General features: G+C 43.2%; 1 protein-coding gene across 20 annotated transcripts in view; it reads right to left on the reverse strand.

Moving 5' to 3' along the window:
* Positions 1–27534, reverse strand: part of DAB1 (DAB adaptor protein 1) — a 408602-nt gene that overhangs the window by 106404 nt on the left and 274664 nt on the right. For 16 of the 20 annotated variants that reach the window (XR_004752815.1, XR_004752814.1, XM_035333021.1 and 13 more), the window contains one exon: positions 16322–16434. The exons of 3 other annotated variants lie outside the window; for them this stretch is intronic. The gene's annotated coding sequence lies outside the window, so the exon portion shown is untranslated. Of the gene's footprint in view, positions 1–1998; positions 2086–16321; positions 16435–27534 lie in introns of all 20 variants that reach the window. One more of the 20 variants, XM_035333023.1, reaches the window with a different exon arrangement.

The following is a 27534-nucleotide window of genomic DNA, read 5'->3' on the forward strand; positions in this document are numbered from 1 at the left end:
TCGGAATGCCGCTTAGCATCAAAACCATAACGATAATTAATTGCCCTTTGTATATGGTTGCTATTTGCTAAGTTGTAGTCATAAATACTTCTCTTATCTCCTGGAAACATGAAGCCTGTTTTCAAAAACACCTTCATACATCTAGGGGCAATACCTGACTGTATTAAGTTTGTTGTGATTCACCATCTGCCTCCCTGCTCCATCTCCAGGGCATCTTTCAGGCATGCCACCCCGTTCCTCAGATGGGCAAACAGCACCACTGCGGCTGACTTACCACCAGAAGAGCAACTTACCCCAAAACTGACCTATAAAATAATTCTGAAGTACGATGTTTATTAGTATTCCAGTGACTGCGGGAATAATTACTGAAATTCCTCCTGGAAATCACTCCGTGTAGTGGCGACTGCGACACTCCACCTCGCCAATTATTCGCCAGAAGTGCTGGGAATTTCCTTCTCACAGAAAATGCTGACTGGATTAAAAAGGCATCTTTCACAGGCATGAACTGACTTCATCACCATTTTTAATGGAAAATTACTACGATTTCAATTCGATATTATAGTTTCTATTTTACAGCACAGAGGATAGCATTCTTGAAAAAAAAATGTGGAGCAGAACACATTGCCTTTGCTGTAAAGGAATTTGTGAAACACACTTTCAAGGTGTATGCCATCTGGCATTCCTGAAAAACAGCGTGGTGGCAGGTTACAATTTCTCTGAGGAAAGATATTCAGGTATTTTTTTAAAAAAAGAACATCTAGATTTGAGCCAACGGCTGGATGACCAATGGAAAAATATTTGTACTCTTTCTTTCAGTGCTTTGAACATGAAATTTGTCTTTTTAAATGAATTTCTATGACCATTGTGCAAACACCCAGCACTGCAGACCCCGGAATCACTGCGTGCTCCCTTCCCACCCTGCGCCATGCGGTCACAGGCCTGCTCTGCTCCCTCCTGTTGGTCTCAGCCCCATTTCCAACAACCAGGTATCAGCTCCAGCCCCCTGAAGCAACAGCCAACAGCCCTCCCGTGGGCTTCGGGAACACCTGCCCCTTTCCCGGGCCAGAGGAACTCGTGAGCATCATCGGGCAAGGTGAGCATCGCCATTTGCAGGGGGCTTGCGTTGCCAGCAGGGACAGACTGCGAAAATAAATAAATAAATCTGTTGCCACAGAAAATTAAAGGCTGGAAATTGAAATGGAAATGACAGTAAAAGCTGTGTGCCTTTACTTCTGTGAGAAAGCACACAAGACAAGAGCAGCCCCAGGAAGGCAGCGGCACCCGTGCTCCTCCTCCTCCCAGGAAGCCGGGAGCGCAAATCCAGCCCTGGGAGCTGAGAGCAAGCAGCAGAAAACCTGTCTGCTGGGGGCTGAGCATAGCTCACGTCGTTCCTCTACACATACTTCCCTGCTCCGAGATGTACAACTCCTCCCACAGTGCTGCTGGCAGGCTTTCACAGGGTATTTCTTACCTAAGATCCCTGTGGGGCCAGGATGTTAGCTGGTAGCAGGGCAAGTCGCTCGGGATGCAGAGATTAACTGAGCTCACGGTGACACTAAAACACCCAAATGCTTTTCCTAGGGGAATCACCAAGACTCTTCTCCCCCCAGATCACCACGTCGCTGACCACAAAGCAGAAAAGAACACGAATTTCTGCTGACATCAGATAAGAGCAACCAAGAAACAAAAGTCCCAAGTGCTACCGGCACAGCCTGGTGCCATCCGACCCCCACGAGCAGATAAGTGCCTCCCTTCGAGTCAATAAAGCCACACCAGCACAAGATCAATGGCATTACATCTGACTTCTATTGGCGTAACTCCATTGATTTTAATGGAGCTGGAGCTACCCCAGTTTTACGCCGGTGTACCTGCATTAGTGGCAGTGAGGTTGTGCCGGCGTACCTGATGTCAACAACATCAGACCAGCCAGCCCCTCTAGGACTAAAATACACTGCCACTAACTCCAAAGCAACAGGAAAATGCAGATCTGTACGTTACCAAAGCAGGGTCTTGGGAGTTTATTTTTCCAAAGCAGGAGAACGGCGCTTTTGTGATCCTCTCGACGCCAAAGAAACAGAGGGAAGACTAAGAAGGGAAAAAGGACAAAGTACGCAGTTGGGAGCACAGTATTCTGTAATTAGAGCTGTTAAATGATTACTAAAGCACAGTGGTGCAATCATCACGCTGAAGGAAAAGGGGAAGTATGCAGCCGGGAGCATCACCAGGGAGAAGGTAACAGCAATGTCAGAGACACCACGTTTTGTACTGAAATGCAAAGCCCTCACAAGCAGAATCTGGGCCTTCTAACTGGAGAAAAGGATACGGAACTAAATGTCTCCTATTCGGGACAGCTCAGCAGGTTTTAAAAGGGTACAGCAAGTCGAAGGCAACTTACTCATCCCCTGTCCTTTATGGGACTGTCTCAATTCAGCCTTTTTTTTAAATTTCAAGATCAATTTCATAATGTTGCATGTAAGACTGAACTGGGACTCACCTTCCCATTCATTTTAAACAAAACACAGCCCAATATCGCCGCAAGATCCAACTCAAGCTATCCTGTGAAATCTGAAGCAGATCTCGAAGTGATGCTCAATGCCGACCTTCCAAATTCAGGTGAATTTGCACCAACTTTTTCAGGTTCCTTTCAGGTTTTCTCAGTCCCATCAGCTGACCTATACAACGTGCCCTTTGGTTTTCTGAACGCTTCCTAACGTGACAGCAAAGGAAAGCAAACCTTAATGTCAACAACAAAATCCCCTACGCTAGCAACTTTATTCACTGCCGTTTTTCAACACCCAGCCCTTGTTCCCTGACAGTTAAGTATTAAGAAAACTAATCAACGGGCTTCACCTTGCTGTGAATGGATTTTTGATTTATTAATTACGCCAAACCCAGTGACCAGACCTCTACTGAAGTTCACCGACTAGCCAAGAGAAGAGGGGAAAAATAAAAAGCTTACTGGGACTTGTAAGCATGAATTTGCACTGTGAAATACCAGAAGGTGAGTTCTAGTCAAATAAATACTTTTGACAATTGCATGTAAACCCTCTATTCAAACCTGCAACATTGCTCATACAGATTACCCCCTGTGACAGCCGAGGAGGACATCAGGCAGCCTTTTGAACGATTCCGAAGAGAAGTGTTTGAGGATGGCTGCTGGGCTTTACCAAAGAAATTTCAAGTAATTTTCTTGAATTCAGTTTTCTGCTCTCATCGAATTTGTGCTCGCAGTGCCTTGTATCCGAGTACCTTGCATACAGCTCCCCAGACGCCTCCCTTGTATCAGTAGGAATGTTAACCGAAGCAACAAGTGAAGAAGCAGCCCCACAGGAAGTCACGCTTTAAGCCTTTTCTGTTCAAGGGCAATGTTCAGCCGTGTTTCTAAATAACAACATGCAGTGCTTCCCATTGCTGGAAAATATACAAAGGGAAAAACAAAAAAACGAAGCCCACAGCCAGCAATGTAACCGATGGAAGAGGGGGGCCTGTTGACTTCTGTGCCCCAATTCTGTACAGGGGAGCACACCGGTCTCCGCTCTGCCCTACCCATGCAGCTGGAAAGCTCTAGGAGACCCCATCAGGCACTTGAGGGACCAAAGGCTAAGTGCTCAGGTTAGGGACCCTGCCAAAGGAATTACTGAGAAGAAAAAAAATCAAGCCACTGACAGGCTACAGTGTCAGGAAAAAAATACAAATAAAAAGATGTCCTTGGTTATTCTGGATGGGGAACTGTTAAGCAGTTAGACAAGCAAAGTATACCTCCTTGAGTGGTAACACACCACAAAACCGTCCGTGTTTTCTAAACATCTTTAAAAATCACCTAAGTAGCATGCAGTGAGGAGCCATTCACCTTCCACTGTCATGCTACAGTTTATTCTCTCTTGGAAGCAATTACAGGACAAATGCCAAGCTACAGAAGGTATTTTTCCAGCAGCAGCATCTGGCTTCTTGGCAGGCTCCTCAGGCAATTTTATCGGAAGCTTTAGAGATGCTACTGGGTCAGTCCGAGCTATATTGCTCATGAGCCGTCTGGCAGTTTCTTCTTCCAAGATGTCATAATCCCTCTGATTTACCTTGAAGGAATTAGCACACTTTTATCCATTTCAAAAACTGTTGACCTGCAAGGCATTTATGGGCTATCTACAGAGGCACAGTAAAAATCACTGGTGTAAATCTGCAAGCTTTTGGGAAAGCCAGCAGCATTTCGGAACCCATTGCCTAATGCTCCATCACGAAAAGCAGCAGGCAGTGCAAAAACCGTGCGGACTTTCCTTACTGGTAAACTCAATGCGTTCCTTTCCATTCAAGGAAAAAAACTGAAGATGCATGAAAATTAATTATTAAAAAAAAAAGGCAAGATGGAATCAGCAGCAAACCTGTGCCTTTATTTAATAAGAAGTGCTCTCATCTAGCCGTCTAGTGCCGTGCTGTATCCTGCAGTAACGGACTGCGCACACCACGTCACAGAAGGCTTCTGGCAGACAGCGAGCATAAACTGAAATGCAAGGTGATCCACTAGGTCAAGGAAAACGATTTGTTAGAACGCGCTTCTTGTGTCTCCTGTGCTAAGCACAGTGCCTCCGAGGGCAGAGGCAGCCTGCCTCCCTCGCTCCGCACCGCCCGCCCCTGCCCCTCCAGCCCAGCAGCTAGGATCTGCATTATTCTGCAGCTGTGATCATGCTTAATCCTCATCCAGGAGGATGAAAGGCAGGATGCTGGGCTTACCCTCCCTCTTTGCATACCAACAAAATCAAGTCCACGATGAAAAAGCTTTATGTCAGTTTAGAGCAGTCCTCTGGAATTAATACAGAGAGAGGGGACAAACTGCTATACAAAGCACATTTATTCGGCCATAACACTGCTGGGATCTTCCTTTTTTAAAAGGCTTCCGTGTAATTACTTACAAGGAATATACTCCTCAAATGGAAAAAAAAGAGACTGATATGTTCGTTACATTTTTTTAAAGACTTCCCCATGAAGATATACCTGGATGTCTTCTTGTCCCTTACATTTCTTCTTTCAGGAGTTTTCAGCGAGGTTAGAGTAAAGCTCACACAAAATCCTGTACCGGTTTATTTTCCGGGAAGAAAAATCCTAATGCCCAAAGGTAAATATTACAGGTACAAGAAATACACTCTGTAATCTAATAAAGGTCAATGGATCTTGGGTTTTCAGTAACAGGAGCACATCGAACAACGTAAGATTGGCAGGACTAAGAAGGGTGCACACATCCAGGTCAAACAGAAAGCCGAACAGAGCTCTGTCATCAGCAGAGTGCAACTAAATCCAACCAGACACAGAACTCAGACTTGGCTAACACGAATTGACTAACGTAATTCTATTTTATGCAGGGTAAAACATATTCTGATTACAGGCCAGTGGTGCTTGCAAGTTCTAAATTTAGGTATCATTAGGGCCAGGTGAACCGTTAAGCGAACTAATCTGAATTTTATCCATACCAAAGATTTGAACTCTCCACGTATTAACTTCTCAGACTGAAACCATGCATTCACCCTCATTTTTCATACATCTTTTGTGTATCTGCACTCAATCCAGATTTCTGCAGAACCACAGTACCAATCAACAACACAGCCTGGGTTTCAAAGCACCGTGCAACAGCACACAGTGAGAAATTATTTCGGCTCCAGTACCCCAACAGAAGTTACTGGCACACCAGAGACCAAGCCATATTTCAGAGCAGAGGCACCACAGGGCTCCTTGTTTACGAGCTTGGTTCTGCAAAGCAGTAAGCATCCGCAACACCAGGCGAGCGCTTGAATGTGCACCCAAGTCTGACCTTCCAGTGAGTACCCAAATGAGATGGAAGTCCCGTGTAGGTGAACAGAAGGCTTCCTGTTTGCAGTGCAGATCTGAGATGTTGTGTTAAAGTTGTCTTCGATGACAGCCTCAACAGAACTGTCAGTTGAGAGAGCAGTCAGGAGTAACCATCAAATGGGCGCATTTTGGTATAGAAAAGAAAATCAATTAAAAATAGGTAAGATTTTGACTGACCTTGTGTACTGCTCTGCTAAAATGCCTAAAAACACTTAAAACAATGTACATTTTGTTCTGGGGTCACATTATTTACTCTTAAAAGGACTGCTACAATGAAAACCTTTGTAGGTTCAGCAGCAGAGCTTAAAGCCAAAAGGTGAAGAACACCTACTCCAGTGTGAGACTGCAGTTGGCATCCAGTTGGAGCTGCTTGGATAAACAAGCGCTCGGTGAAGTTATTGCCTCTGTGTGACTTTAACATTTTGGTTTGTTTTTGTTTTCACTTCCACAACGAAATAGCAGGCAGCAATAAGATTAGTTTTAGAAAACGTGCAACGTTTGTGTTACCCACTGAAGTTAATTAATGAAAATAATGACAGAGTTGCAGGAATCAGAGATGATTAAGGACTTGAAGACCAGCCTACCCAATTCCCTGCCAAGAAGGGTTGGTTCTTAACAGCTCCTTCTTCACCAAACCTTTTTAAAAACTCACGCGTAAGACTTGTCTCTCCTTCCTCCGGAGGCTTTCACGCATTCAGGCGGAGCGGGAGGAAGAAGTTAACCCAGCGTCCCACCAACTTGGTGCTATTATTCCGAGCTAACCGCTAGATTATCTTGAGCAACTGCTCTCCTCCCTTACTGCCCATACGTTTCAAATACCTGTAATCCTCATTTAGCTCAACCACTATCAGTGTTAAGCCAATCTAACCCCTTTCGGTAAAATCTAATGGGGAAAGAACATATCACTAGGTTTATAACCCAGACTATTACAACCTCCATTATTCCATATTGCTTATTATTTTGTACTTACAAAGTCAGGGAGATGTGATTTTATTGCTTACAAATCATCCTTACATTAGTCTTACGCTGATATAACTTCACTCTGCTTTTCCAGATACGCTTTTTGCTTTCTGCATATTTAAATAGTAACTCTAATTATCCCTACTTGATTGCCCTCCTCTTGCAAAGCCTTTCCACAGATTCATCTGCAGCAAATTCTTCATCCTAATTAGATTTTAAGAAGCCCAAGATGCATCATATTCTTCAATTTTAAAAAAGAGCAGGGGGTGGGGGCTTTGTTTAGGTTTTGAAACATGCATACCAGACCCCATCTTTAGACAGCCTTTTTCCACCAAACACAGAAAGAAGGGCAAATAAATCATTACACTCGCAATAGCAACAGTATAGATTAGTGCCTGGCAATGGAGGCAATCAAAAAGACTGTTGACATGGTATCAGATCGGCAGCAAAAAGTTTTGGTCGCTGTCTAAAAATACTGCTTCTCTTTTGCCATCCAAGCTTATAGCGATTTTCTGAATTTATGTCCAACCACAGTGGCAGAAGACACTTTAAGTACTTATAAATTAGAAGTATAAAGTCGGTAGCAAGTATAATTTATGATATGTAATGCATCAATTCAAGAAATCCATTCAAAGAAATGCAAACTATAGAAGCCTAAAATGCAACAACAAAATTCTAGTCAGAAAACAATGTGTCTCACACAAAACAATTACAATCTTTTTCATTATTTTTTTGTCGAGTTTTTTATATAGATAGATATTTTGGTTACTGGTAGGGTATTTTGGTTTGATTACACTGGACTTGGTAACAACATCATCTTTTGATGAAGTTGCCTGACATTACCCATTTTGAGCTCTCTTTTCAGTTTCTTATACCTTTACCAAATCAAACTATATCTAAGAGCTGAAATCTTTCATGTCACATAGCAGAAGCAGTGATAAATTCTATCTCCAAGATCACAATCTGCTGCCCTGAGGCACGAGATCATCCCTTCCTCCTCCCACCTTGCTCAGAACACGAGTTTCCTTCAGAGGGGGGTTGCCTTTATCGTGCAATCCTGAATTATCCCCAGCACAGATTTGTTCTTTTGCACAAAAACTAAGTGGGAAAAAAAGAAGTTACTGTGCGATTGCAGCACAATTCAAACACAACTTCGCATTCTGATCTCTTGCATCTCAACAATGTTAAATTCAGTGTTTCTTTACTGATGTACTTGAATCTTCAACAGTAATTTACACTTTATGTGTATAATAACATACAGTAAAAAGAGGCAGCCTGGGTGTACGGCAACCATATTGCAGCATCTTCTTGAATTCTGCTTGCAAGCTGCAATCTCTCAGCAACTACTCCTAAAAAAGTCACTTAGCAATACGAGTATCCAGCAGAGATGACCACCTCACAGCATGAGGTTGGAAGAGAAGGACAGGAAAGAAAACAGGAGGTCTGCTTCTAACTGTGACTTTCTGGTCTGTTTGTGTCAAAGCAGTATCAAGAAGTACTTTTAAAAAAAAAGTGCTGAGGCCCTGAACGCTCACAGAGTCCCCATTATTATGAGCAGTTGACTACTTTGGTAACAAAACAAACAAGATGCACAAAGGCACAGCGGTCCATCTTTGAGTCGAGGGCTTTCCTTACCAACTGTGACATTCAGCCAAGCCAAAAAGCATCCGATTTCCCTGGTTCCTCTCCACCACCGAGGTGCTGCTGAAGGCTGGCAGCACTCCCTCTGCGACCACGCCGCACAGCAGAGCACAGCGGTCGCTCCGGAGCCAGCAGCTTGCACACACAGCACCGGCAGGAGGGCAGAGCAGCGGGGTGCCGGTCCCCACGCTACAAAGCAACCCGCCAGGGCTGACCCCAGCAAACTCCGCGGCAGGGAACAGAAGTCTGCTGCTTACCTACCCAGCACCGGGACACGCTGAGAAGCAGCCTGGTCGACTGTCGGTTTAGCTTCCCGTGAGGAGGGTAGCTCAAAACCTGGTAAGTTTGCCCAGCAGGATGATGACAAAGGGGTCATGCGAGCAGGCACAGAACAACTGCAATACAGCCAGAAACAAGGAAGGGTAACGGTCTATGTTTTGGACAGGGCTTTTTCCTTCCCATTTTATTCTCTCCAGGTTGATGACTTTGAAAGGAACGCATGCCTTGAGACCCACAGGACACAAATGCTTTAACAGGTTGGACACCTTCTCAAAGCCGACATTTGATACTAATAAAAGCCCTTTTCCCCTGTCCCAGGGCATCTTCGCCTTCCTATCGGGGCCGAGGTGCCTCTGAAGAACAAGTGGCATCAAAGCACAAGCAACCACGCGTAAGCAGGCCTCATTTGGCAGCAAACAGCCAAGACACGAGGCAGTTCTGAGCATTCAGAATATTATTTGAAGAACAAATCTGTACGACGCTCAATAATTAACTCCCAGATTTTTACATGGGCGGTTATTTGATTCTATTCTTATCCATTAGAGAACATTTGGGTAAACAGATTGAAAAAAGTTCATTCACGGCTTTATATGGATGTGGCTGTTACAAACCAGCCCCCCTGCTGCCCACATAACTACCCAAATCAAGGCAGAAATTACATTTACATGGTTTTGGAAATATTTTAAAATCATCATTAAGATGTGTGATTTTGTCTCATTTTACTTATGAGCCCAAAGTCATATCCCGACTGCCATTTCTACAGAAACTCAGTGCCAAATATTACCGAGCTCCAATTTTACTCTCTATTTAAAAATATCCTGACAGCATTCAGCAAAAAGGCAAATTAAACCTACAGCAAAGCCTTTGCATTCCACCATAATATTTCAGGCAACAATTTCAAGAAAGGAAAGGCAGAAAACAGACTGTGCATGCACTACTGTTCAAAATAGATTCCTCATGTCAAATGGCATAATTTTTCTTTTTTTCCCCATTAAAGTTATTTTTAAGTCTTCTGCTGAATATATTTACATGCATAATGGCACTCCTTCGGTGAGTCTTTCTGAATTACTATATATGCTGTAACGCTGCACGCACTAATAGTGCGCACACATATACAAATCCACCCATAACTGTATGCACTCATGCACACAAAATTCATGCAAGAAGAATTAATGGAAGTTTTTGACTGTATGCCATCCCCTGTAAATACATTAGATGGGAATGGTGCTTATGGTGGGGTTCTTTAACTAAAAATGTAGCTTTTGTCTGCCCAACTTGTGCTGCACACATAAGAAGGGCCGGCATGTGAAGTGCTGATTTACAGACTCGCCCTTTCCAATTTACCATCAGGGTCTTTCTCTGCTGGGAAATTCAGTGGTCACTTACTACCACGTAATAACTTAGGGAGAAAAAGGAAAAAGAACGAAAGATAAGAACATAAAAGCAGCACCTTTCACATTTTTGAGCAGCTCCATCAGTTGTTTCACCGATGCAGCTTGGTTCTGTATCCAGCTTTCCAGCTCGCAACCTCCCTGCCCCTCAGTGTTTTGGTTTCAAACCCCGATCTATTCGATACGTAGTAAGTTTTTAGCAGCAACTTAGTGCCTCTGAACTCTTTCCTGTAACCTCTGTGTTAGTTTATCAGAGCAGTCATTAAGGCTGTGCACTCTGAGGCTGATGGGTATATCCAAGCTAGCTCACTTTGAGCTAATTGCGTTCAATTTGACATTCTCCGAGCACTGACAGTCCTCATTCAAGCCAAGTGTGAAAGTTTTTAAATTAGCTTTCACAGTTTGATTCACAGACAGCAAATGTAAAATGGCACAGGATTAATTTTTTTCCAACAACACAGCGCAACAAAATAGCCCAAAGGCTATTTTAGTTCATTTGCTTTAGCTATTATGGAAGATTCACAGCACAGAGAATGCTCCAACAGAGACAAAGGCTCCAGAGGACTTCCAAAGCTTAATATTGTCCCCATTAATTAAAGTACCAAACGTTTGTACAGCTTTTCCACTTCATCACTAGATGTTAAAATGGAAATCTAGACCATTTAAGACAAGTCAAACTGATTATTGCTTAAAAGATTATCAATACAGTGCTTTGATTTTGATTATAAAACACTTCTTAATATTTAATGAAGTCTGGTGTTGGACTGTAAAACGGTCCATACAGAAATCCATATTCTCCTTGGAAAGTACCGATCTTGATTTCGCATGTAATCTGACAATGTCTCCTGATCGGCCTGCCTGTGTGTGAGGGCAGAAGTTAACTCACCCTTCCTGCTTCCTTTTTACCTAATGCAAAAATGACTCAGCAGCTCCCACCAAACAGCGGCAGAACAGGATGGAAATTCAGCTTTCTTAGCACTTTTCCAGTGATTACCACCAAGCACATGCAGAGTTTATGCAGTCAACATTCTGAACAGTCTCTTCACAAAGCTTGGGAGCACTCAAATCTCACCTTGGGCGAGTACAGGAGGTAAACATGAGCGGCTCCAAATACACCGAGGCAAGCTGAGCACATTCAAAACCCGTTGAAATGCTCTACACTCTGGCTTCGGTGAAGAAACCTGCTCCTCCAATTTAACAGGAAATAAAATTCCTGCCAAGAATTTAGCTCATCTTGTTTAAGTACCTATCAGAACACTTGACAAACCCTGAGCCCCATGCTCACCACGTGGCTTGTGCATACAGATAAAGGCGGCACCACCAGAGCATTTGGTCTCAGGAGTAACACCCAGCCACATCGAAAGCCAAGGCATTTCCGTGGGAGTCTTTCCTTTAGGTAAAAATCCAGAAGATTTTTACATAAGGTCTGTAACTCACAACTACTCATGAATTCAAGTCATTTCTCACGTTCTATTAACTTTAAAATATAATGTAATTTAATAAACTAGTAACTATATTAGGAGTGGTTACTAACATCACAGATGGGTACTATCTTATAAGTGGTATTCGTAGAGAAGTACTAAATATACATGAGTAACTTGCTTTTTCCTTTCTTTTTTGCATGCACAGATGGAGTCCAGCTTCAAATTCCAGATTTTTCACAGCCCAGGACATGCAGGTCGTATCTACGGAAATATAAAAAGCCCACTTGTAAGCGTCAAAGCGTTGGTCACTGAGGCGGATACCACTTAGGAACTTCCTTGAAGGATTCAGAATACTCATCTCAAATATCAACCTAGCTTTACAAATCCTTTGTGTTTTGTGCTAAGAAGTTACACGCTTGCACTGAGGTGATCATAGATAGCATCTATTTTGTAAGCAAGCAACCGCCTTCACAGAGATGTGCAACCGGTGGACATCAGGAAAACCACATTGGCTAAACACAGTGTATCTTCCTTAAAACTGGAAAACACAACACATACTATTTCAGCAACTTATCTGTGTGATACTTCAGAAACAAAAAGTCTCGCAACTCTCTTCCAGCCAGCTCCAATACCATGTAATACTGCAGACAAGCCGATGAGACCCAACAGGGACGTGCCCATCAGTCCACAGGCAGTCGGAGGCACAGTGAGAGCCTTGACACACAGGATCACGACAGGGCCACACAAGCGATGCAAAACTAGCTTAGTTTCAGTCGGTATTGACATTTGATGAGCTCATACTCAAATTCTCCAGCTGCGGTCAGAATCATCTCCACGTAAACCTAAATAATCGGATTGCAGCCTGTGGGGACGCAGCCAGCTCAGACCCTGAGCTAGCGGAGATAAGGCTGTGAGGAGTGTGCCCTGATTGCCAAAAGTGATGGGCAGGCTTGCACAGCCTGAATTTTTGTCTATCAGAAAAACAGAATAAATACATGTGCGACTAAAGACAACATGAACTCCTTGGAAAGGCGTACGGTCTTGAAGCTTTACACCCTTACACAAAATTCAGCCTACTATGTATGGAAATTCCCCGTTGGTGTTAAGCGCAATTCAGATGTTCTCAGAACTAATTTCCAAAACTTACCAGCTCAGATGGTAAATAACTACGAGTTATTTGATCGCTAAACTTGTCAGAAACTGCACGAGGGATACAATCCAATTGTTGTTGAAAGTAATGGATACGCTTCTCTGGTCATCTCATGTCAGGTGCTAACAGACATCAGAATCACTAAACACCACTTTCACAAGACATCATATGTATGTGAATATTTATGCTGAAGAGACTTTGAATTCTATCCAAATGTAAATGCCACAGTGTAACTGATCCGTCATGACCATGACAGTCTTCCAGAGTATTGTTTTTTTCTAAAAAGAACTAAAATTATGAAAAATTCAGGGTTTGGTGAGAGTGAACGGTCAATGGATTAGAGAGCTATTCTCCCACAGGTTACTAATTTCATTCCCTCCTGTCAGCAGAGGCTGAAAGCAGCTCCCAGCTAGCAGCTGCACAACGCATGAGACGGGTCTGTGATCTACATCGTGCTCCACGTAGGTACCAGTGCCCTCACACAAAGCTCGTGCTGTGATTGGCAGTTCCAGAGCAGGGACAGAGCATTCAGTGGGCACGAAGATGTCCCAACCAGAAGCAAGCTCACGCAGAAGCACCGTGTAACACTTTGCAATTAGTAAGCATTAATGACAGGCTACCCCGTCGTTCAGCAAGGTACAGCACATAACCCGACACGTTTTAGGTACGGGGATTCTGACAGAGCATGCAAATGACAGGAGAAGCGTGGCTGAATTTCTTGTGGTCATTTGACAACCTCACCTAACGTAGTCCAGCCTCCAGAAATCCGTATGTATTTTAATTTTGAAAGTCTAATTAATGCTGATCTCTACTGAAGACACGAAAATACCGATGTGCAGGCGAAAGATGCTCCCCCTAAAAATATTGATTCCTTTTGAAAAGGAATGTAGCCATCTAGAGAAGCACAGAACACACTGTATTGTTACTGGTAAAACAGACAGCTGTAAGCACCTGCAAAGAACAGTTGCGTGGTTTGGTTCTTGTTTCTTTTTTTCCCCAGCACAGATATTGGCACTGCTTGGAGGAAAAATGGATGCAGTTTCAGCATGATGTTGATCAGGCTTTGGGGATCCCAGCGGACAGAATCAAATCCTGACAGTAAGGACTGAGGACCAAAGCAAGAGGTTTACACTTGAAAGCCATTCTGAAATGCACCAGAGGCAGCAAGCACAATATACCACACATATAACAAATGCATATACGTAACATTCTGCCTTTTTTTTTTCCCCCTTCCTTTTGAATTCCTGCAGCTTATATCATTTCTGAAGTATCTTCCCCTCATGTCCAACTTTAAAGCTCACTTCTGGCATCACTAAATCAAAGTCAAGTCTCTGCCCAAACACAGCATAAAATGCTTGTTCCCTTCTTTCTCATGCCCTAGTTATATTGCATCTGATTTCCTTCATAATACCCCCTTTCAAAAAGTTTCTCGTGTCTTTTAACAGAAACGTTGACTGCTAAACAAGACACCCAACACACTTCAGAGTATGGCACATGTAGGAGTAGCACTTGCCCTTTCAACAGCAAGGAGCAGCTCAGCACCACGTGGAAAGGTGCTCTCGGTTATTAACGACACCCAACACGAAGAAACATTGAGCATGACCACGTCCCAGCAAAGCGCGAACCACTGGTAGCCGTTTCACTTACTTAGATGCATAAATATATCTATTTTTGTGCTTAGTTTTAAAATAAACATCTGAATCATCAATTCTGTGCCTATGCATAAACATTTCTGTATAGTTTTGACTAAAAGGACAGACATCCTAACACAACGAGAAGTTACATCGGTCATCGCTGCGATGCACAGTGCACAAATAAAGGAGATAGAGCCGACTGCTAGGCAGTGAGACTATTTTACCTCTTAGAAATTGGCAGGAATTGATACTACAAGAGAGACATTAGATGCAACAACGAGGTCTTGCAGTGGGGAAAAAAATGCTAACCGCTCCAGTAAGGACTGAAATGATGCCACTGCTTCAATCCATTATTTATAGAGCAGACTGTGCATGGTTGTGCAAGTCTACCTGCTTAAGACAGTCTAACTTGCAACTTTAAACTCAAAAATCAAGTGTTGATCAAACTGAAGATCACCACTGTAAGAGTGAGCACACAGATTGTCACCCGATGTCTTACCAGTAACAGCATGGAACAAAACTTCAGAACAACTCTACAGGGCCGACAAAGCTAAGCAAATTTACACTGGATCAAGGATCTGTCCCAGTGTACAATTCCTTCCTTCACTTCATTAAATCATGTTTACCAGCACCTACATCGTACTAATGGGTGCATAAAGCTTTTCTGCACCTGTCGATTGCCAAGGCATCTGTGCAAACACAAGGAAATGGAAAGAAGTGAAGCAAGGAGCCCTATCTTTAAAAATAAACCCAAATCAATACAAATAAAATGTAAGCACTTGGCATGTATGGCTGACTTCTTGCAAAGTACAAATGGTATCAAATGGTTTTAGCCCAACACTGCCTAGGTTTAAATAAAATCAATTTATGTATCTTACTGAAAGATACTCTTTGCATTTAACTTTCCTAATGCAAAACATTCAGTCTTCAAGGGGCAAATGCTCAAGAGAAATTAACATGTTGAGTTTCAGGAAAGTTGGTTTTTCTTTCTAGGCCCTACAGAGCTACTTCTGTTCTCTCACTAGACTCAGTGCTGGTTTATTTTGATGGCTCTGAGGGAATCACCAGTCCTGGTAGGAAATCTTCAATTCTGCTTTGTGTTACTCCAAACCGTGCTCGGGGATAGCGCTGCCATTTCCGAGACAGCCAGCACAAAGCAACTGCACAAATCCAAGAGGTGGAACTTCCACAAAACGTTACACTTGCATGAGTAGCTGTTATTGCCAGCTGCAGCAGTCAGAATATCAATTTGCTCACTGCACAAATTTCAGAAAGCGTGATATAAAAGTGAAGGCAGCCTTATCATTACCTGCTTGTTTTCATTTCGGAAAGCTGCTTCCCCTTACCTTCTTTAAGTATCTACTAACACATTTTTTATTGCGGTTCATCTTGAAAATTAATCATCATAAATTTAAAAACATTCTCTTGCAGATCTGTCAGCTTTGTAGAGCTACTTCATTTATTACAAGACCACATGACGCATCAGAGCTCTGTATTTGAACATGACATATTTTCACTTTGTTTTGATACCACATTTGAAAATTGTTCCTATCAATCTTTCACTGGAGCCAAAACTTCACTGTCTTGTTCACTGAAACATTAAATGTCAAGTCACACAGACAAATAAAAGCACTTGCAAATTTAACATCTGCATTTGCAGATGCAATTATTTGCAAAAGTTTCCTGTTGAAAGGGTCTGTGGAAGAGAACCCACAGAAGTGATGGAAGTCCAATAATCAGTATCGAAACCAATTATTCCTAATCATTTTGGTCATCAGATCACACCAGAAGTAAGAAGACTCCACGAACAGGCCAATCTTTAAGTAAAATTTTCTAAGTGTTTACAGTTTCTGTTTCAATAAAGTATTACAACTTGGATGCATTTCCAGACGTAGCTGAGGCATTGTTTAAGATCCACGATTTTCTGCAACGCATGCCAGGAGAGAGGAAAAAAAAAGAAAGGAAGAAAAAAACAAACAAACACAAACAAACAGGTCATATACTTACATTCCCCATAATGCATCATTTTCTCTCTAAACAGAGGCAGCAAACAGGCACATCCAATACTGTATTACTTTCTTCTCTCATTCATGACGATGTCACACACAGGTTCTTTGATTCTGAAAAAGAAGCATTTCCCAGGTTCTAAGGAGAGAGGTACCCCAACCAATCCATCATGCTTTGTGTGTTAATGATAGACTCATGCATAAGAGGCACCAGGAGCAGTGAGAGGCAGCAGGCATGAAAAGGAGTGAATCAACTGTCAAGGGTTGTGATCTGAAGGACTGCAAGGCTGTGATTAGAATTTTCAATCAGGACTTCCACAATTCATCACGCTACCGGGGAAGGAGGGGGGGACATATTTCTTCATCAGCCCTTTCTCCTATTGGCATAACAAGTTCCAAGGCATTAAAAAGGGGAAATCTTAATGCCTTCGTTTCAGACACCTATGTTTGAATCTTCAGGGAGTGAAAGATTTTCTGGGACTGCATAACTGCCTTCTTGTGTGCATACTGAAAACTGAAATGTGGTTATTTGCAGCACAGCCCTTCAGCTGATGGAGGAGGAAATGCAGCTCTTCCTCCCTCTCCTCCTGTCTTTTTTTAGGCATCTGAGTGAGAAGGAGCCCAGGAAACTTCTGACTTATCTTTAGGGATATGAAAAGGAATAAAATCCAACAGGAATCCTTAGTCAGAACTTGCCAACACTCTGTGAAACTTCAGAAAACAAAAAGGCAGAGCTTTTCCCATGGGAAGTATTCTCAGAGCCCACATGGATCAGCGGATGACAAGCAGCACAGTCACACCTTCAAAAGGTAAGAAGGCCCAGCACGTTGACTGAGTGCCCAAGTTCAGAGACATCAAACGCATGACCCAACTTGGCTTTCCTTACGGCACGTGTTTGCCTTGGTACTACCCCTACTGACCCGCCAAAGAAAAAGACGACTCCACACTGTGACAGCCCACAGCGGGACCCGGAGTGGGGCTGATTTCACAGCTCTGCTACAGCCTCCCTTTTGAAACCACGGGCAAATCACAAACTCTTCACGTGTCTGACGGCTTCTTTCCCCACTCTTTCACCTGTGAAATGTAGTGACTGTCTCCGTGAAAGTGGCTGAGCACCAGGGCTCTCCAAATGCCAGCAGCTGAGCACCGACCCCGAGTGCCACCAGGTGCCAGCAGCCTCTCTCTGCCTGTGCCAGCCTCACCGTGGGGGCTTTGCCTCCAAGTCGAGGTCCAACGACAGCCCTGCAGATTAGGTATTTATCAAAATATACGAACGAAGCATTATTTTAACAGGCAATTTTCATGTTAAGCTATGAATAATGAACAGTAAAGACAGTTCTTATTTGCATAATTAATGTTTCGGTTATTGATATTCCTTCAGAGGGTCACTAGCCTTTTTTCTCCGAGTCAATTAATTAATAAAACAACTCTTTTTATGTAGGTAATTGCAATCACTTTAGTACTCAAAGGCATGTAAAATATCTGATATTTTTTTTTTCTTAAATCTTGCAGTCGTAGTGACACGACGATCATTTGCATACATGTAAACACCGAGCAGGCCCATTTAGCTCATGACTAGAAAGAAATCCTTTGAAACTAATGGGAAAGAAATACACGAACTGTGGGCAAACACGGCAATACCGGCGACTTTCACCACGCTTTCCTTAACGCAAATCTCAGCTTCGAGACCCAAAATGCACTGCTGACGGTGCCAATCTGCCTTCACGCTTAGCTGAAGATCGCACTAATTTAGGAAAGAACAGATTTTTATGGGAGAATAAATGTAAACCAGGCAACTATTAGCGAGCAGGAAGCTTTGAGGGCTCGCCATTTCACAGGTAAGCTTCTTGCAAGCAGAAGCCTGGCTGTACAGGACCCTGTCAGAGAAGCACTGCTACTGGGTGAGATGGTTACACCGCTCGGCAGCCGCAGCAAAACTCAACCTGGAAAGGTCTGCTGAAGGCACTGCGAGAAGGCTCGGAAGCTATGAGGTTAGAACAGCTAGGACAATTTCTCAGTAGGATACTACTACATTAGTTTAAATGCTAGGCAACCTGCCTGTGAGCTGTTATCTCAAGCCAACTACTACAGCTTCTCGTCTCCACTCACAATCCACTCCAAATGCTACTGCAAAAACCATCCTAGTGGCCTCCTTCATCACACGTCTCCTTAAGGTAGGAGAGTATCAGGGCTACCCTTTTTATCACGCATCATGTTCTTTAGCCTCTAACACAACTTGTACTTGTTTGACCCTCCCTCTGTACACCACCACCCTTTCCAGCCAAAGAAGCTCTTTCATGGGGCAGTTTCTGGGCTGCCCTCTGAAAGCAGTACCAGAAAGGTCTAAAGAGCAAAGAATTGGCTTTGAACATTTCATCTGAAAACTTCTTTTAGGTTGAGATTTAATAAATGAGAAAGAAACAGAAGATATCACTGTCTGAGCACACCGCTGGCCAGCTGACAAGCAGTGAGTCCCACCCTTCTGGTGTCTCCTAAATGAAATGATTAGTCCCTGCTCTCAGGCATTCTCAAATAGAGATCTGTTTGTTTGGTTTCCTTCTGCTTTATATAGTGCCTAGCACCACTGGGGAAAAACAAAGGAAAGGGGGGCACCAGTCCACTTTTACAGTTCTGGGGAATGGCTTGGCTGTATGAATTATAAATGCTGCTCTTTGTTTTTGTACTCATCTACCATTTATCAGCTGCTAAAATCTTGCAAATGTTCCAGATATCAAGAATCACTTCAACATTTTCGGACTTCAAATCTCAAACCCAATCTCCATCTCAGAGATTATATCAAAACGTGAAATAACCTAAAAATTGAAAGTCGTTACACAGAAAATGGACATAGATACTGTAGGCAAAGCACATTCCACTTTCAAATCCTCTCTTTTACGTAATCCTTCTCCGTAATCTTCCACAGGACTGGTTTGATCTCTCTATTGGCAAACTCACCCCGCAGTATTTTTAACCACCACAGACCTTTTCAGCCAGTGCTCGGTTGCACATTCAACTGGTCGCTCTAGGAAAAGGTATCCGAAACATGCAGCAGGAAGGAATGCAGCCACAAAGTACATTATGAATAAAACACTTGGATATACTTTTCTGGATTTTTCGGTAATTACTCGCTGCCAAGGAACTAATAGAGATCATCTTCTTCAGTGTCTCACTTCTAAAGGATCGATGTACTGTGAACACAGGCGCTGCAGCCCTAATACAGGTTCTAAGTGCTTCTTACAAGACAAGACTCTCCTCGACAGCTTTCTCCCAAGCACTGAAGAGCTCGCTTTAAAAAGCTAAATAGCTTTTTATTAATGTATGTGTGTCTTTTTGTCAAAATCATACTTAATAAAGAAAGAACCTGCAATGGAACTATCCAGGAGAAGGTGTAAATGAAAGGCTAGATTAACAAAGCCCTGTTAAATCAAGTTAGCAATTTTATCTCCAGGGATAACAATTTGGCTTGCGGTGGTGGGCTAAATAATGCAGTTCAACACATTACGAATAGATCTGTGTTCAGACTGAATGGACTGTTAGCTCAGAAAAGAAGGCAGGAGGGAAAAGAAATGCTGAAGGAGCTCCGCTGCCTGCTCAGAGCACACTTTCTCTCTTCCTTCTTCCAGAACTGCTATGACCATACTTACATCACTATGTTTTACACAGGTCATCTGAGGAAAGAAGACAAAAATGGTCCCAAAATCCATGTCTTTTTGAGATGAGATAGTGAAAAGCTTCTGTGCTGTCAGCACCAAACGTTTCACTTCGAGTAGTTCTATTTTTAATTTTATTTTTTTAATGTAGGCACTAAAATTTGAGAAAAATGTTACTACATTTAATGAAACCATTCAAAAACCCCAGGATGTAGGTTAGAAAAGGAACATCAAACACAGGCTTGGCTACAGCAGGCTTTCTAGGGAATAGCCCACTAAAGCAATCTCTTGATAGGTAGATCTTCCTTCTGTACAAGCAATGATTGTTGAACACAGATTTTCAGTGGTCTCTAGAGATTTAAAAAGTCTTAGAAAGACCTAATTTCATTCAAAAGTATACACTTGCTTTCTCTGGATCTGTACGAGTTCAGATGGAATATAGAATTAAGCAAAAGATGTCCTATAAATATAACCTAACGCTGTCAGGTTTGCTACAGAATTATCATTTTGACTGTGAAAAGGGTTATTTTCAGATTAAAAAATAACATTTCAAAGTAAAGGGGAAAAAAGTCGTTACTAAAGGACAAAGTTACGCCTAGGGGGAAAACAGAGGAGAGAAATGTATAATTATGTCAAAATTGGCAAGAAAAACTAAGGTATCTGTTTCCATCCCAGGCATGCACATGAATACTTTTAAAGCATTCCTATAATATTCCACCGATGTTTTTCCTCCAATTTTTGCTCTAGAAGTCATAATTTGTACTCCAAAATAGAGCCATTTTCACAGATACCAGTACCACCTGCCCTACTCGAGACGGGAAGTATTTGTTAGCCAAGCAGCATTCCAGTTTAAACATTCTGCAGAATCAACACAAATCATCTTGAACACAGCTAAAAACTTTGCAGTCGCACGTATTAACTAGAGAGATGCCAGGAATTCCTAACACCCTGCATTTTAATTCCTCGTATAACTTCTTGTGAGGTGAAACCCCTGTAACTAAAAGGATTCCAAACTTCTCCTTTGTGCTGCCCTTACAGGACACGCCGAACATCACAAGCTTCACAAGGACTGTGTGCGGTGCAGACGACGAGACACACTCCAGTGTCTTTATCTTCCTCAAGAACTATTTCAGCTCGTATGTATGACCTCCACGGCTTAACTGATGACTATTCAGTGCATCAGTTACAAAAAAACAGCCACTCTCATTTCCTTTACACTCCTCCTCGAAGAAATAAATCAGTATCTCGACTGATTGAAACACTTAGCTGCCAGTCATTCCGCTTTGTCCCTTTGCTGCCTCATGCCAGCCTGCACGAACACAAGAGATGCAGAGCAGTGATTAAATTGTAACAGGCCGCACGGAGAGCAGTAACTAAGTGAGCGCTTATAAACAAATAACACAGCTCTTCACAATTCAGTAAAATAGATTATTTGATTTTGTGCATGGTTTTGAAAGCCGGTCCAAGTAGGAGTGTTTTCCTACTAATGCAATAACATTACTGCTTAATGGTGGAAAGCACAGGAGAGCAATAGATGGCCTACAAATAAGAGCAGAATGTGCAAGCTTAACAATACAAGTTTATCTTCCTTATGAATTACCTAGGCAGTGCTTTTATTACACGAGATCCATTGTTTCCTGATCTGCAAATTACTTCCTGAATCTATTAACTAGAATAGGAGAAATGTATTTTTCAGTCCTATTCCCTGGGAAAAAACAACACAATAAATCAATTTAAGCAGGTGAGTCTAAACTGGCAACAAGGCCAAGGTATTGCAAGTATGCAATCACTGGCTCCCTATAACTCTAAAGCTTTTTTTTTTTTCTTCCCTTTTTTTTTTTTTGGGGGGGGGGGGGGGGGGGCACAGAAATGAAAGGATTTAAGTGTAAATTACACAATGATAGTACAATTCTCAAGTATTACCATGCATGTGAGGGATTATTAAAGATCAGGTAGGATTTTTCTAGCCTTACTTCACACACCTCCAGGGAAACATACTCTGCAATGCTGTGTAGGAGATAAAGAACAACCTAAGTATATTAAAAGGCTCATAGATATAATTCCATGGACAACAAGCTTTCTTTGTAACTCGGATATCTTAAAGTATACAGCACTTCCATCATAGCCCTTGCATGTCGTCCTTCAAAAAATAAAATTACATTTCCACTCATACACCTTGTATTTGCATTTCTTCAATTCTCTAACGAGGGCTCAAGAACAGGAATATATTTTTATTCATATTTTCTCCTCCTCAAACTCCTCCATCACATCCCCCACTATTTCTCCTAAGACAAATGTTCTGTTCACGTACAGCCACTAAAAACCCTACAGCTTTCCTGAACACGAAAGGTAGAGGTAGGAGTACTTCCATATGCTTTCGAGAAGTGAAGACAACAGCCAGCCCCAGTATCATATGGCAGGGTGTTCTTGCTAGTGACATACCAACTGCTAGGAAAACTCCAGTAAGCCACGTTTGGCTCACTGCAGGGTAGCTTGGTAGCATGAAAGCTTCTAAACAAATACGAAAGGCAGGGCACCCGAACCTACAGGCACAGCATTCTTCCTTCGGAAGCTCTGCAGAACTGTACAAGCCCATCTACCAATCTGGATTAATCGATCAAGCTCCTCACATTTCAGATCAGTTTTTCACCGAGACCCAAAGATGTGGCTGAAATCCTGCGCTCCCGCAGCGTGACTCGAGCAGGGTGGGATGTAATCCCACGTGTGCAGGTTCTGCCCCAAATCCGGTCAGTGGGAGTCCACAGCACCCCTGGTGCTGGTGACTGACCTCTGTGCTCCACCACGCAGCGTTCCTCGTGCTCTCAGAGTTACCACTCGTGTGCCGAGAGGAAAAGGCAGGTCTGCCTTCAGTTGTCTGGTTAAATGACCGCATACGGAGTGCATTAATGCGCACGTAATCTGTCCACAATTCTTCTTTCCAATTACCTGTTACATCTCTGATCCCGAGGCCAGATATTTCACTAAAAGGTGTGATCCATTTATTTACAATGCTGCTATGCACAGCAACATGGCTACATGATTCCCTGCAAGTTACCTGCTCCCATTTTCTCCACCCGAGGCTGGAGCAGGAGGCACCACATATTGCTGAGACCACCTGGCATCTCCCACCTTGCTTCTCCTCAGAGTTGCTTGCCACTTTGCCAGACTTTAACTGTTCAGGCTGCAGTTTTACACGTCAAACGTGGCTGCTTAGGGGTGGCGTTCGCACCATGAGGGAAGAGGAGGGAGTTGAATCCCTTCCAAGATTTAGACTGCAGGGAAATGCAGTGTTTTGACCATGTTTTTCTTTGCTAATCCCAAAAACAAACAAACAAAACAAAAACAAAGAAACGCACACAACTACCTGACTTGTAAAGTCATTGCAGATTTTGTACTTGCCCAATGATTCCTTCTTCACACCGAAATCCCGTCGCACTGTCCACCCTCCTGCTGCCTCCAGAAGGATGAAGACGTGCACGCACATTCCTGTAAGTGCTGTGCCACTAAATGGGCTGTCCCCGCAACGAGTGCTCTGAACCGAAACGATCCAGAGCTCTGGAACTGACGGTGGGGTGCTCACCTGTCCAGAAAGGCACCTAGCAAGCTGCAGGATTCAAATGCAGACGGTAAAAGAATCAGACCAGGGAAGAGAGGAAGAGGCTTGGACGTGAGATCTCATATTGCAAGGACTGCAAGAGAAGAACGTGACTCCTGCTCAGTGACAGAGGACCCCAGAGGTTTAGGCTGGCAGTCCAGGCAAAAAGGCTTCAGGGCAGGGATGGGATTAGGGTCGGTGGAGAAGAGAGGTGCTGAGTCCAGATCAGGGGCCAGGAGGAGAGGAACTTGCAGCACCCAAGGAAATTGAGACCTCACACAAAGAGCATGAACACAGCAGAACGTAGCTCTTCTTCTCCAAGGCAAGATGGAGTTGTATTTTACTTGCCACGTTAAAACATCACCCGACCATTACTGCTGTACCTCTTGCTGAATGCCATAAACCGAATTATTTCAGATACTCTATTTCATTAGAAAATTTTTTCAAGAAGGCATTAAGTTAGGGAATATGGTTCATAATATTTTCACAGGCACTCAGGAGCATCGATTGTCCCGTGCCCAGCCCGGCAGCCCAGGGGCAGGCAGACCTTCCACCCTGCAGAGCCCTCTACGCCGTACTCGCTCCTGCAAATGAGCCTCCGTGCCACCTCTAGCTCGGAGCTCTTTGCAGAGAAGTTCCCCTCTCACAGCCCTGCAATGGAGATGCATTACCAGTTAGGCATTTTTCATTTAAAGGGAATTTGTTTGAAAAAAAAAAAAAAAAAGAAAAGCGCTTTGTGAACTCTGCTGCAGGTTGCAAAGAATTAGTCTCCCATGGCTACTTTTCAAGCTTTTGCATAGATATATAAAACACTAAAGAAAATAGGCAGTAGATTTAATGTTCGTTTAGACAAACTACTCTTCTACTTGCAAGGATGACGCAAGTAGTTCTACTACGCGGTCATTTGTTCTCAACGTATTAGACACAGCATGAAAAATCCCATGTTCTCCGTGCTCTTCTGTAGCCCCTGTGCTTGTCTTCTGCTAAAAGCTTCAATTACTAAGAGTAATAAAAGTGCTATAACTAATTGTCAAGAGTTGCAACTGTTGGTTGAGACATCAAGATAGGTGGATAACACTGTCTCCTCTTTCTGAAATTTGCCACATTTACAAGCTGAAGCAGATCTGGATGCACCCTTTGGTCTATTGAGTTCCGTGCTCGAGCGCACCTGCTGCAGCCAGCGCCTCGCGGGAGCTAATTGCAGTCAGGTCCCCGGGAAGGACTTAGTAAGCAGCCTTTATGAAACACTATGTATTTATCTCGTTATGCAGTGAGACGAAAAAACTAAAGATGCAGTCCTACAGAAGTCCTTCAGCCTATGTTGGGATGGAAATGAATTGTGGATGGACTGAAGTTGCTCTTTTTCCCTAACATCTGCAACATTCGTGTCTGAAATTGGAAGAAATTCTCAAAGATCATGGTGTTCCACTTTGTTTTTCCCAAAAATTGTCTGAATAGACAGCAGTAATCCTATACTGATCTTCTGAATGTTTTCTCCAAGTATATACCCTGATTTCTCAGGGACCAGTACCATTCCTGCAGCTTTCCTGATGCTCTAATAATAAATCAAGCCCTAGGAAACTTGGAAAAATCCAGTGTTAGTCTCTCCCATGAAAATATCTGTCCACACTTGAAAATGAAACGTGTTCGCCACCGTTCAATGGAACAGTACTTCTGTACACAAAACCCCCAAATAACTGTGACAACGCACTGCAGTCCGTCACAAAGGGGACTGGGGGGGCACATGTGCTGGTGGTCAGCCATTACGGACATTACAACTTTTATCTGTTCTACTTATCGTCTACATGCGAATTATGTACACACTTCCAGCCACAGAGAAGAAAACCAACGCTGCATTAATCAAGACAGGTTTTTTTTTCGTGTTCCTGGGCCCACAGAACAAACGACTGTACCTCATTTGTTGTGACATCTCCCTGGACTACCTCCCATCTCCGTGCTGTACCACCTCCCATCCCTGCCAAAAAGCTCCCCCTAAATCCCTGATGAGCCCAATCAGCCGCCCACAGCGGTGGGGGCCGGTTCCAACCCATCATCCCAACCAAGGAAATCCTCCTCAGGAACAAATGGAGCAGGCTCTCTGCACAGGCTTGGCAAGGCTGCAACAGGATCTGCTGCTCTGGATCTCTGGTGTCTGGAAAAAGCAAGGCAACTGGAGTTCAGGGACGGAGAACAGGATTTTTTCACCTGAATTTTAGTGCTGAGGACCGGGCATCCATCTCATTTCAGCTAATAAATGAGGCTTCTCCTACAGTGAGCAGCAAGTGACCAAACCATCCCAAGGAGAGTCCCCTCTCTGCCATCTCCTCGCCTTATCCAAGGGAACAAATGATGAAATGAATGAAACACGAGCAATGTTACAGCCAGCAGGGGCAACCACACAAGCAGTGTATGGATGGACAGTCCTGCCACAGAAACAGAGCGGCACAGAGAGCTCCTTTATGAAAATCCCTTGCTGTTCTTTGTCAACACCAAAACTGGGAGTGCTAAACCCTCACAACTGCTTTGTAGCTGAGGCAGGGCTATTTTTCTCAGTGCTGTTTCCCAGCATAAAGAGGATTTCATGTCCTCTCCAGGATCATCCTGCGCTAAAATCCAGAAACCGAAGCTTGGCACAGTGGGATTCATTCAATAACAATTCTCACTTTTCTCTGAGGATCTGTATGCACCAAAATCAATTAGCATTTGCTACAAACGTAACATAGCAACAGCAGACAAGCCCTCATTTGATGTAAATCAGTGTAGTTCTTCCGATTTAAAAGAACTTTACCAAATTTCATCAGCTGTAACTCTCACACGGTGCTTGTGAATAGCTCGATCACCAGGGAAGTAAGGCTCATAAAACCTGAGTGCCGGGAACAGTAAGTGGTCAATTCAATTTGTTATCCTTTCCAGGACGTCTCAAGCATTTTATTTCTCTTGTTTTCAGAAGGAAGAAAAATGGGTCTAAATATATGAAAACTGTCACAGAGGACCGATGGGTGGACAACTGTCCTGAAGCCACGATCTGAGAGTCAATTGCTTCAGCAGCCACAAAAAGCCATTCATAAAATAATCCTGAGTAAATTCACAGACATATTTTACTGTTTTTAAACAGGAGCAAACTGCCAACATGCTGTGTGAAGTAGCACTTCCTGTTGATTTGCTTTGTATTAATTATAGAGCAATTAAAAGGGGGAGTCTTCATTGCAATCGGTTTCCAGGTGCTTTAAAAACAACGGACAGGAGCCTTAACATTTCCCAGTGCTATTGCCAGTGCTACTGTGGCACACTGACCCAATTTTAAACCACAGGCAATTTAGGGAGGAAAGTCCTGGCATGGGAAAGCCTTTGGCATGTTGGAAAAACACCGATCAGATCATCTCACCTTGCCATTGAGAGGTCTGAATTTGCTAATATACCTCAAAGCCTGAAGTAAACTGACATAAAAGGCAGTAAGAAAACAGCTTCACTGTGTATTTTGCTACATAAAGGAATGAATGGGAGAATTGAAATATAAACATTCACTGCATTGACTGTTGATGAACTAAACAGTAGTACCACTTCAATGAATATCAGCTGGACTGCATAGAAGTATTTATTTGTTTTTAATCCATAATTATCTGGATTGTCCAACGCTTGACTTAACCAAGTAGCTCAGTTGGAAATCCCAGCCCTGAACCCTCCATAGCAGCAATGCCCGGGTGCAGAAGCTGTCGGGGTGCTAGCACACCATCACTGCTAACTTTAGGAGCAATGGTCTCCCCACTGAAAGGTATGAACTCAACAAGGAGTGAATTCCAGCACCCTACTCCACATGGATCCGGCGGAAAGCAGATGCCAATTGACCTGTTACGGCCGGCTCCAGGCGGGGACTGACAGGTCACGGAGAGGCTGTCAAAGTGCTGACACGCTGCCTGCTTCTGCGGGAGCACTGATTCCTGCCGGCTTGGATCTCTTCATTCGGGAATG

Source organism: Oxyura jamaicensis, chromosome 8 (assembly GCF_011077185.1).
Source record: "Oxyura jamaicensis isolate SHBP4307 breed ruddy duck chromosome 8, BPBGC_Ojam_1.0, whole genome shotgun sequence".
In the NCBI taxonomy this organism is placed as follows: Eukaryota; Metazoa; Chordata; class Aves; order Anseriformes; family Anatidae; genus Oxyura; species Oxyura jamaicensis.